We start from the raw sequence: 12,121 nt of genomic DNA on the forward strand, positions 1-12,121 counted from the left end.
AGCATTTGTTCTAAAGACACATACAGTATCAGCAGTGGGTGGGGACTTTTGCCTCCGCTGTGTTTTACATCTTGAATCCTACCTGGGTGAGGCTTGCTCCTCCCCTTTGCTCATCTAATTCAATGAATCTGGGAGGATGGGGTTCCTGTGATGGCTGCGGGAAAAGGCCAATTTTCTACTTCTAAGTCGTTGATGAGGGAGGTCTCCAAGGTGTGAAAGTAGCATGTGGTCACCTCCTTGCTGCTTCCATGCTTACTTAAAAATTACCCGGCTGTTCTGGTTATTATTATTATTTTTTAAGATTTTTATTTATTTGACAGAGAGATAGAGAGAGATCACAAGTAGGCAGAGAGACAGGCAGAGAGAGGGGGGAAGCAGGCTCCCTGCCAAGCAGACAGCCCGATGTAGGACTCGATCCCAGGACCCTGAGATCATGACCTGAGCTGAAGGCAGAGGCTTAACCCACTGAGCCACCCAGGTGCCCCATGTTCTGGTTATTGCTGTGTAATGAAGCATCCTAATACACAGTTTGATTAAAGCATTAATTTTTTAAAGCATTAAATAAATAATTAATTAAAGCATAAAATGAAGGTGATCATTATCTTTCTCTATTTCATGGTTTCTGGGCATCAGGCATTTGGGAAGGACTCAGTGGGTGGCTCCATGCACTGTCCACATGCGGGGACTGAGTGGGTTGGAGGAGCTGCTTCCAAGATGATGCATTCCTGTGGCTGGCGAGGTCAGGAACTCAGCCCTCGCTGGAGGCTGGAGACTTCTTCTCCTCATCGGCTTCTCTCTAGGCTCCACAGAATGGTAGTCAGGTTCTAAGAGCAAGCATCCTGAGAGAGAGAATGGAAGCTACCATTTTCTGACGGCTTGGGTCCAGAAAAATACATGACTTACCTCCCTTGTTCGCGCAGCACAGATCCTAGATTTAAAGGGAGGAGATATAAGCGTCACATCCTGAAGAGAACACAGTCAAACAATGTTGGGGCCTTTTACAAAAACACCCACACTGGAAAAACTAATAATTGTGCCCCTCAGGACAAAGGAGAGATCATAGCTTAGCATCTGTGTGTTTCAGACACTCAGAAACACAGTTTAAGTTAATTGCAATTTGGGCTGCCTCCCTGTGTCCTGGAAAAAACCATGGCCAACACTTCCTCCTACATATTACTACTTAATGATTCTGGGGCATAGCGTTCCTTGGATTCCTGTACAGAGAAATAAAAATTAAGAGCATTACTTCAGTGTCTTTCTTTTCAGGAAGACAGGCTTGGGTGGAAGAGGAAGAGCTGGGGAGGGGAGATTAACCAGTAAATGTGTCTCCTCTTCCAAGTAGGACCACTATTGAGAAGAATGGATTAGGTCATTGTGTTGGACCCGCCATACTTGACAGGGCTTCCCGACCTACTGTAAGCTTTGACTGAGCACCTCTTATATGTACGTCCTGTGTTGGGTATGGGAGCGCAAAGCATGGAGAGATGAAGAGGAAGAGGTCCCTGCCTTATATGCAGCCACACTCTTAATTTGAGAGGTAAGGCATAGACATGGGAAGGGGGACCTACTTTATAAAGCCCTAAATGTCAAGGTTGAGAGCAAGAACTTTGGTCCTGGGATGGCTTCGCTGTATGACTTGGACACCAAGCCTGAGTTCCTCTTTGAGTAAGCTGGGGTTACTAATATTCTTACCTCATAATATTATCCGATATACTTTAAACATCTTTCTATAGTCCTGGCAAGAAAGAATCAGTTTTCTAGATGTTCAGAGGGGAGATGGCCACTGAGAGCTGGAGGGTTCAGGAATACTTCCTGGTGGAAGTGTTCCTTCCCTCTCCATGCTGGGACCTTCAATCAGGGATATCTTCTGAACTTTATTTTCTTTCACCTCACTGAAAATGTTGACACTTGTTCGCGCAGCACAAGTGGACTGCCTTCTCCTTCTAGAAACACTTTCTTCTGTGATAAATATTGTCCACTCACCTCTTGACTCTTCCTCTCTGTCTTCTTTCCTGACCCTTCTTGCTCCTCCTGCCCCTCCAAAGCAGGCACAGCCCCCCAAGTTCTGTCTTCTTGACTGTCTTTTATGTACTTCCCCTCCACTTCAGCACCACGTTTCCACTCATGATGTCCAAGTCTGTCCTCAGCCCTCTCTCCTGAACTTTATAGCCATATTTCTTTTTTTTAAAAAAACAATGTATTTATTTATTTATTTTAAAAGATTTTATTTATTTATTTGGCAGAGAGAGATCACAAGTGGGCAGAGAGGCAGGCAGGGTGGGGGGAAGCAGGCTCCCTGCTGAGCAGAGAGCCCGATGCGGGGCTCAATCCCAGGACCCCAAGATCATGACCCAAGCCGAAGGCAGAGGCTTCTCCCACTGAGCCACCCAAGTGCACCCCCCCACCCCATATTTCTAACCTCACCGCTTTATCTATTCTTTCAGCAAATCCCTGTGGAGAGTCCACCTTGTGGTGAAGAAGGACATGGTCTCTGCCCTCATGGAGTTTACCCATCAGCCAAGGAGACCATCACTCAGCAGCCAGTCACACCATTAGGCATCTGGTTACGATCATGAAAAGGGCTACAAAGAAGAAATGTCTTCTTGGGAGGTAGATTGAATTCTTCTCCGTGGTCAGGAGAGGTGTGAAGAATTGGGGTTTGAGGTGAACTGGGTAGATGAGCAGGGAGTGAGGGAAGAGGAGAATGGGACAGAGAGCTCTCTGTCAGAGAGGGAACATGGCTGAAGGCCAAGTCAAGAAGGAGTGGGTGCATAGGAGAGCCAGGAGAAAGTTGGAGCAGGCAGTGGGCTGTAGGGAAGGCCATTTGGGAAGGTGTGAAATGAGGCTAGGGCCAAGGCAAGGCCTGGAAGGACGTGTTGAAGATGTGAGCCAAACTCTGCAAGCTTGAGAAGAGTGTGGTCATATCTGGACTTCTAAAAGATCGTGCCATTGTGGTGTGGAGAAAGGGAGCAAGACTGGAATTATCATCAGGAGGTGATGGTGAGAGTCCAGGTGAGCCATTATTTTGGTCTGACTGATGGCAGCAGAATGAAAAAGAAACAGACAGAATCTAGAGGTACTTAGAAGATGAAATCTCCCGGATTTAGTGGTAGATTGCACAACAGAGTGAGAAAGAGGAGGTCTCAAGGATGATTACTGGGTTTCTGACTGGCTCAGCTCTTCATGGAGCCAGGGAAGACTGGAGGAGGAGCAGGAAGTGAACTACAGAAAGTTTCCAGGGTAGAACTTTGAATGGTGAATGTATTTCTTACACATCTGCATTAGATGTGATTCCAAAGGAGTCAAGGGGAAAGATGGAGTAGGAAGTTGAGCATGTAGAGCTCAGAGGATATCTGGAATGGACATGTAGAGGTGGGAATCAGTGGTCGGTCTGGGAGACGCTCTAGGAGAGAGGTACAAAGGGTGAAAAGGCTAGGGCTCTGGGAGGCCCAGAATTGAACTGGAAGGGGAAACTGAGAGGTGGCCAGAAGGTAGGAGGAAAGCCAGGGAATGTGGAGTCCTAAGGAAGAGAGTGCTAGAAGGAAGGAGAGCCAAGACAAGTATCATAGAGAGGTCAGGGAGATGAGGACTTGGAGATTGTTCCATGGATTTAGTGACATAGAAATCCCTTGTGACCTTAGTAAGAGAAAGCCATTTGGCAGCATGATGGGCAGAGGTAAGTTGGAGAGTGAGTGGGGATTGAGGGAATGGAAGTAGGCTATGTGGGAGACAATGAGAAGGTAGGGATGGGAGCTTTAGTGACTTTGTAAAAGGAAGATAGCTGCTAAGAAGGATCTAGTAGCAAGGGAAATGTGGACAAGGAAGAGAGAAGAGGAGTAACCCACAGTGACTGAGGATCTCAAGAAGCGTGGGACCAGGGGACCCAGTGGGCAGATGGGGGCTAATCTCAGGGAGCAGGAGAGACTCTCCAATGCTGTACCAGGAAGGAGGAGGAGAGGGCAGGTGCAAATGTAGGGGCCTAGGGGGGCAGGTCTGCTTTCATCAGTGGAAAACCAAGAGGGGCTTCTGGCCAAAATAAAGCAGGGATCTATGTGGTATTGGTGCTACAGTGGGATGGGTATTTAGGAGAGTGGAGAAGACTGGAGTGGCCTCCAACAGAATGGAGAAGTAAGTTGACCAGAGAATCCTAGGAAGGTTGTTGTGCCACTTCAGAGCCCACTTGAGGTTAATGACCATGAAAAGCAGAGGGACACCTCTGTGTTCCATAGTGAGTTTTTCTCTAGAGAACTTGGCATAGAGAAAGCCAGTATTGAGTTCATTCATGGTTAGGGCTTAACTGGGGTTGATGTGACATACAGGTAGGGAAGCAATGGACATCTTGGGGTTATCCTTTTGATAGCCCACGGACATTTTATTTTCAATATGTCCTAGATCCATGATCTCATTACCTTCTTCCCTACTGCTCCTCAAATCTGTTCCTCTTTTGAAATTCCCTATCCTGGTTAATAATAATAAATCATCTAATGATACCACTAATAACCGTCATTTTTTAAGCATATATATCAGACGTAATACCAGATATTTTTAAAAATCATCTCATCTGATCATCATAACAGCCTTATGGGGGATGTATTATTCATTGTACAGATGTGGAAACTGAGGATCAGAATGCGATATCACTTGCTCAAGGTCTCTAGGAAGTGGCAGTTGGGATGAGAGAAAACAGGTCTGCAAGGTCCAAAGTCCTATCCTTCCCGATCAGCACACCATTACTGCAATGAGTTCCCTTGCCCCAAAACCACCTAACTCTGATCCCGCCCTTCTTCACCATCCCCCACCAGGTCCAGTGTCCCATTCTGTTGGTTCACCTCTGGCACGTCTCCTGGATCACTTGCTACTTCCTGCCGTGCCTCTTCACCCCACTCTGTGTTATTGGTTGAGTCTCCTTGCATGTCAGCTCCACGAGGATAGGGATCATCGCCTGTCCTGTTCTCTGCTGTGTCCTCAGGGCCTAGAATAGCACCAGGCAAACGCTAGCTAGCACTCAGTAGCTGTTGAGTGAAAGGATAGATGTCCTTTGGGAGATAAATCTCCATGGGAGTCTCACATTTCTGCAGGCCTTGTGGGCAGAGGCACTGAGGGCTGTTTGCTTCAGACTATCTTTTCGAGGGTATTTGCATAGTGAACAGCTTCGGGAGACACTCTCCCTCAGTGGAAGATGGGCTTGTTTGCTGTCTAAGATAACACTGTCTCTCTCCAGGGCAAATGCTGGCAGGTTTGCTTGCATCCCATTATAAAGCACTGGGGCTTCTAAACTTAGAATTCCTCAGGGTATGCAGGATCACAGGGACCTAGCCCTTCCCATGGAACTTGGAAAGCAAGGGAAACTGACTTGCAAGTGAAGCTCCTGCTTCTTGCTGCACTACAGGTAATGAAGTCCTTTGTCTCTGGCCATGGAGTCTCATGTCTTCTGCCAGCTTCCATGAAACAGTGGCAGATTCACTCTTTAGAATCCAAGGGTAAAAATCTCAGAACCTTCAGAGTTTGTGACAGTGGCCCTCTTGCCTGTCAGTAGGACAACTGAGAATCAGCCTCCACCTCCCCCTGCCTCTCCCTTCCCCAAACACTGTCTCTAATGCCAAGGTCCCTTAGAGCACAGAGAATTCATCCCAGACTCTCTCCACACAACCAGCCCTCCAAGGCTGGGAATGATGGCTCCCCCTCCCTAACTTCACTCCTGTTACCCCACTCCTCCAACTTGGGCAGTCAGTCACCTCTGCTGCACACCTTCTCCACTCTCTGATATCTTTTTCCTTGTCATGCTCTCCCCTCAAGGGCCAACCTTCTCCCTTTCTGTCTGTTGAAGTCCTGTCCACCCTTTGAGGCTAGGATCCCACTTCCTTCCTCAAGGCCTGCCCAGAGCCGAGTCAGAATTTTCCTTTCCCTTCATCGTCCCCTATTTTCCCCATGTTATAGGGTTCCCCAGTCTTTCGGCCTGATATTGTGGCTCTCTAGGTAACCCCCCTCTGCCTGTCCCAGAGGTTCCCCCAACAGTTCTGTGATCTTCTCAACCCCGTGGCATACAGGAGAAGCTCAGCAGAAAAGTACTATATTGAAGTTGAACCGCAGGGGAAACGGTCTTGAGGATGGTAGGACAGAAGAACGGTGGAGTGGAAAAGGAATTCCAAGCAGGGGAAGAATGAGCGAAGGAAGGCAGGGAGGGGGAAGTGGCTACAGGAGAGTACGCACTTTGGCTGGAGCTGAGTTCACAAAGGAAGGCCAAAGAGCTGCTCCTTAAAAGGTGAAGAAATAAGGCCCAGGACTCCACAGGCCCTTGGCCATCGGGGCCCCATTCCTCTCTGAGGACAGAAGCCCTGGTAATGCTGTCCTAGGGTCTGGGTCCCTTGGGCTGGCGCCACAAGAGGCTGGTCCCAGGTTAGCCCCTCTCCCTCTCCTGGCCCACCCCCTCAGTCTGCATCGTCGGCCATCAGAGCCTCGCTTGCGGCCCCAGAGCCTCGCACTGACGCGGGCCCGCGCGTGAGTCAAGCCTGCGTCACGGCGCCCCGCCGCCAGGGTGGCCTTTCGGAAAGCGAGGGAACAGTGCGCGCCGCGCTCCGCCCAGCTCCGTTCCGCTCCGCAGAGCCGGCGCGGCCAGGGCACAGGGAGGGCGGCACTCGGCGCCGGCGACCGCAGCCGCACGCGCCGTCTCCATCGCGGGACCTGGGTCCCAGCGCTGCTCTCTAGAGGCTCAAGCGCGCAGCGGGCGGGATCTGGGCCGGGACCGGCGGCGAGTGGGGGAGCGAGGAGCGAGCAGAGTCGCGTGCGCGGACGCGCGACTCCAGGTCCCCTCCCAGACCCGGCCGGTGCCCGCCGCCGCCAGACTCGGGCTGCCCGTGGGAGGGGCGGTGCGCCCGCCACCCGTCTGGGACCGTAGCTACTCGGCCGGAGTGCAGGGGCCGAGTCCGCGCGACTGCCCACGCCGGACAGGTGAGTCGCCGGCCGCGCCCCGCCCGGGTTTACCGCGCCAGCCACCGCAACTTTAGCTGTTCCGGCCCCGCCCCAGCCAGGAAGGCCTAAAGACAGAGGCGCGAGGAGGCGCCGCCAGGTACCCGCCCGGCCCTGAGCGGGCCCCGGGCTCCTCCCGCCGCTCCAGCCGCTGTTGCCTGGAGACGGAGCCCCGGGGCTCGCGCACCTCCGCGCTCATGGGTTGGCCAACCGGCTCTAGCTTCCCGGGCTCAGGAGGGCCCAAGAACTCCGGGGGTAACCAGGCAGAGCTGCAGAGGCAAGCGCCCCGCGGAGGACCAGGCTGGAGACCCGGCCGGTGTGGCCGCCCGGAGCTGCGCGCCCAGGGCGCAGTTCCCGCGAGGAGGCTCCTGCGCGGCTGGAGACCCCAGCCCCAGCCGCTGGGCTTCAGGCCCGTGACCTTGACAGTAACATTGGCCAGAGAAGCAGAGAGCTTACGCCCGAGATGAATATTTAATTCCCAGTCTGGGGCTGGACCGCGCTCAATTCGGAGCTAGCGGGGAGCCCATCTTCCCTCGAGGGAAGCGCGTCTGGCAACCGAATGGCGGACATGGGGGACGTGCGCGGGGTGCGGGTCTGGAGGACTGTCTCGGGAGAGGCCTCTGCCACGTTTATACCTGTGCGCATCGTGCTCCCAAACTGTGCTCGCTGTAGTCTGGGGAGGGCAGTTCCCCCAGGGGCGCGGCCGCTGAGGAAGGTAGCCCAGTGCTATCTTTTAAAGCCCAAACAGCCCTCTCGGACTTTAAGTGTTAGGAAATCCTGAGGTCACTCACCTTTATAGGACCCAGTTGCTATCAAGTTGAGTTAAAAAAAAATTTTTTTTTTTTTTTTAAATCCCATTCCTCTTTCCTTCTTTTGGAAAACCTTTAGGAATTAGGAAATTTCTAACCAGAGCTGCCTTAGTAGGGGTGCAATTCAGCTGTGAGAGTGAGACAGGAAGGTTGGGTTGGTGAGACAGGGCAGCGGTATACAGAAAAAACGATGCTTGTGAGGGGGCTGTCCTTGTTAATAGGAACTTCCAGGAGCTAAGAAAATCCTGTAATGGTTCCCCAAATATTCAACCAAAACTTGAGTTGGAGCCTGTTAGATGGTGCTGGACATTCTGATGGATGCCTAGAGAGCAAGGTCAGAGTGTGTTGAGGTTAACAGCAAAGGATTCTTGAATTTCGTGCTGTGCCTACATTGTCCCACAGTCCAGTGAGGTAGACCCATCACCCAAGCAGGAAGGGCTTTGAGGTCACACCTGACTGTCCTTGGCTGTGGCCCATCCAGTGGGACCATCAGAGGTTTTGGCTCCTGTGCTGGCCTTTTCTCTAACGAAGCAGCTGCAGCTAAGTAGGTGGTGAGTTTCAGCAAATCCTTGCAGCTTGGCCCGAGTGACTCAGTGCAGGAGGCAAATCGTGCCCACCGGTGCTGATTGGAGTCAGTTCATTTGGCCTGAGTCACACACAGAGTTGTGTGTCAGCTATTTATGAGTTGAATGGAGTTCTTTATCCGGACTTGTAAGCAAAAAACCCCAGAGCTCCCAGGGTTTTGGGGTCACAGAGGTGGGCAAGTCCTCAGGGTGAGCTAAGCAGAGCTCGGGCTGTCTGGCTCCTGGGCAGGGGTCCTAGAGCTCTGGCCCCACGGGCAAGGCAAACAGGGATTGGGTGGTGGGTTGGAGCAGAGGCTCCGTGGGAGGCTCTGTGATTGTGGACAGAAATGGGCCCTGTGCTCTGCCACATGCCGGCATGGGGTGACCTTGGACAAGTCACTTTACCTCCAGAGCCTTGATTTCCTCAGTTATAAAATGGGGATGCCTATAGTGCCTTTTTCTCAGGCTTATTTGGAGCCCCTTGCTGGACACCTGGCAGATGCTCGTGAAATGTTGATTCCCCACACTTGTCTTTATGGTCCTTAAACAGTGGTGGTTCTTTCTCTCCCTGCCCTTGTGCCTTGGTGTGAGAAGGGGTGTGGAGACCAATGAAAGTGTCAAGGCTTCTCACGTGGTTGAGAAGGACCCGTAATTCAGCTTTAAACTGACCTCTTCCCAACCTTTGGGTCTCCCCAGGACACCCTGAGTAAGAGCAGGATTACAGGGCGGGGGGTGGCGGGAAGAGCTGTGCTGGGTCTGGTGGGTGTGCTCAGCTGTCTGCAACAGCTCCGGGGTGAGACTCCTGCACGGACCTTTACTCCTTAGGATCGTGGGTAACTGTGGCCTGCTCTCAAGTTGTGGCATTTAGCTGGGTGGACTCCAAGGGCCCCTGCCCTTGGATAAGATCTTGCCCTCCTCCCCCCACCCCCACCTGTCCTGTCCACCATGGAGTTGGAAGCTGCATGACAACCATTCTGGAGAGGAGACTGTGTTATTCTCCTGCCTTTCCCGAGGGATCCTGGCCCCTCACTCTCTCTTTCTGTAATGTCTCTAGACTTGGTGTAGCTAAGAAGTGTGCGCCTCAAAAGTAAAGGCAGTAAGGGGATCCCCCGTGTAGCAAGAGGCCCAGGGGACTCCAGTCTACTACTGGCAGTGTGTGTGTGTGTGTGTGTGTGTGCGCATGTGTGTGCACGAGGCACACGCACCCTGGAGGTATGCCCTTCCCACTGGATCTGGCAGCAAATTTCTGAGATGAGGGCATTCTTGACAAGCAGGGTCCCTCTGCCTGTGTACCTTCCCTCCCCTCATGCTCCTTTCCTGTCTAAGTTAGCTGCAGCAGGACAATTCATCACCAGTCCCTTTAAGGTTGCTAAGATAAGCAGCAGAATAGTTTAAAGGAAAGATGGATTTGAGCTTTCTTCCTGGAAGCAGATTTGAGTTATGGCTTGCTCCTGGGCTGGGCTGCAAGGCGTTCTCACAGCAAAACATCTGGAGCACCCAGGCTGGGAAAAGACTCTGTAAGTCAGCCCCAACAAAGTCCTTTTCCATCATCCTCCCCCACCTTGTGTCCCAGACTATCAGAGGTCAGAAGCACAAGACTACTGGTGGATCTGTATTAGTGCGCTAACCTAGATGGGCAGGTTAGTGACCTGTGGGGAAAGGCCAGCTTGGCGTGCTTTTAGAGCAGGTGACTGCCATTCTAGGTTCCAGCAACCCACGCCATGCTTGGCACACAACAGTGTCGCCCAGGTTTTTACCGAAGGCTTCAGTGTTATGCTAAGTGCTTTATTCATATACCATCTCATTTAATCTTCGCTACAACCACAGGAGATGGATAGTGCTCTCTGTACTTTACAGATATGGGACTTGATGTTCAGAGAGGTGAAATAATTTGTCCAAGGTCACACCGGTAGTGAGCAGCAATCTGGCAATCTGATCAGGTACAGCAGGATCCAGACTTTATGCCCCGAACCACTTAGGTGATATCTTCACGGTATGCTCTTAATAAATATTTGCTGGCTACCTGAGCATTTATCCAAACAAGGTGTTCTAAGCCTGTGGGTCCGGTTCTTTAAGCCAGTGCCCCAAGGAAGCAGAAAATGAGCCTCCACCAGTGGGAATTTGGTAGAGAATGAACATACGTAAACTTCCACGGTTTGGGAAATCTGGTCTGTCGTGTCTGGTGGGTTGGAATCCAGCCAAAGATCCCAGGCTCCATTGTCATGCTTTACTGTCCTGTTGGTCTTTTTCTTCCCGATCTCTACCACTCCTGACCTCATTCCTTAAAGTTTATCCAAGTCCGGGGTTGGTGCTGAAAGCAGCGAGGGAAGAGTCCCGGCAGGCTGGATGGTACCCGGAGGATGTCTGCCTCCGCAGAATCAAGGTGGCCGTGTTGCTGCTGGGAGCTCTGGTGTGTCAGATTTCTCTGCTGGAGAGCATGTGCCAGGGACTTGGAGGGATTTCTGGTCAGGCCCCAGACCCCAGAGCGAAACTGTTAACACTCCAAGGTTATTTATGGCAGCTGCTGGCATGGGCTGCTCAGAGGGATGCTGCTTGCTTCCTAGTCTTGTCCCATGGAGAGCCCACTGTCCTCACCCCTGGGGCATTGCCCTGGAGTCCTTGGCTGCTCTGGGAAATGTGGCTTCTGATTCTTCCTGCCTCTTCATCTCTTCGCTCTCTGAGAAATCATCAGCCCTGGGAGAATAGGCCCGTTTGTCCTATCCTGCCTTGTACCTGCAAGCCACCATTGATCTTGGGGAAGTTCCTGTAGGTGAGGGTGGAAAACTGGAGTGTAAGCATTATTGCTTCTCCACCCCACCCCCAGAGGACATGAAGAGTTCTCCCAGAAGCCCTTGCTGCACAAGCAGCCATTTTGTGCAGATACAGTGCTTTGAAAATTCCCCCTCTCTCACCTCCATGAGTAATTATTTAAATTAAAATGTGGTTCAATCATGGCTAAAACTAGTTATTAAAAAAAAAAAAACACTAGATATTCACAGTGTTCAGAAGATTTACAGGTGAGAACCTAAGCTCAAATGCAAGATGGATTGCTGTACTACATTATTCTCATGTTCGTGACTGGGTATATTTTGTTGGAGAATAATTCTGGGTCAGGTGAGTCCTGAGTAGCCTGAGTCTCCAACCTGGGTATTGAGACTTAAAGCCCTATCTGGCTGGGGCCTCTTGTGGAGTGAAGGCATAGGCAGGAGAAAATAATGCCCAGCTCCTGGGCTCTGGGCTCATCTCATCTCCTGCGTTTGTCCCACCGAGCTGCCTCTCTATCTTCCAGGGCTACTCATGGTTCATTTGGAGATAACAAGTTGCCTCTCACTGTACTCCATCGTTTCTAATTACTGGGTTAATTAGAATTTCCCCTGGATTCTGTGCACCACTAATTTGCGACCTATTCTTTTACTCACAAAAATAATTCATTGGTCCACACCCCCAAATTCTGCTGCTTGCATTTTTCTCTTTAATTATAAGACTCCCGGCTCCTGTGGTTTTAAATCCCACTCCAGGCCAGGAGTGCCGTTTGTTAAAGCTCCCTTTCGAGGAATGAGACCAGTCACCTGCTGGAGTGCCTCCATCAGGTGCTGCCAGGTGCGTATTCAGTGAGGATGTGGACCTTCTCTTCCCTAGGGGTGGGTCTAAGGGAAGGAGGGCAGCCGCAACCCACAATTAGCTCCCAGAATGGCCGGGTGGGCGCTGTCCACGGTCCTGGCACACCACAGAGATGCCCCGCTGGCTAGTGATTTGGGGACTTCTTTAGAGCAGCTGGAAGGA

At 51.5% G+C, this 12,121-nt stretch overlaps 1 protein-coding gene and 1 long non-coding RNA gene across 2 annotated transcripts in view; one reads left to right on the plus strand and one right to left on the minus strand.

Annotated features, from left to right (window-relative positions):
- Positions 1-350: 350 nt before the first annotated feature.
- On the minus strand, positions 351-6,477 carry LOC131809550 (uncharacterized). Its single transcript, XR_009345224.1, has 3 exons — positions 6,211-6,477; positions 4,830-4,972; positions 351-839 (listed from the first exon to the last, which is right to left on the minus strand). It is a non-coding gene; the product is annotated as an uncharacterized LOC131809550 (long non-coding RNA).
- Positions 6,478-6,619: 142 nt separating this feature from the next.
- SLC6A17 (solute carrier family 6 member 17) overlaps positions 6,620-12,121 on the plus strand; it is a 49,283-nt gene continuing 43,781 nt past the window's right edge. The window contains exon 1 of the mRNA XM_059136741.1: positions 6,620-6,948. The gene's annotated coding sequence lies outside the window, so the exon portion shown is untranslated. The remainder of the gene's footprint in view (positions 6,949-12,121) is intronic.

The sequence above is a fragment of the Mustela lutreola genome, chromosome 10 (assembly GCF_030435805.1).
Source record: "Mustela lutreola isolate mMusLut2 chromosome 10, mMusLut2.pri, whole genome shotgun sequence".
NCBI lineage: Eukaryota > Metazoa > Chordata > Mammalia > Carnivora > Mustelidae > Mustela > Mustela lutreola.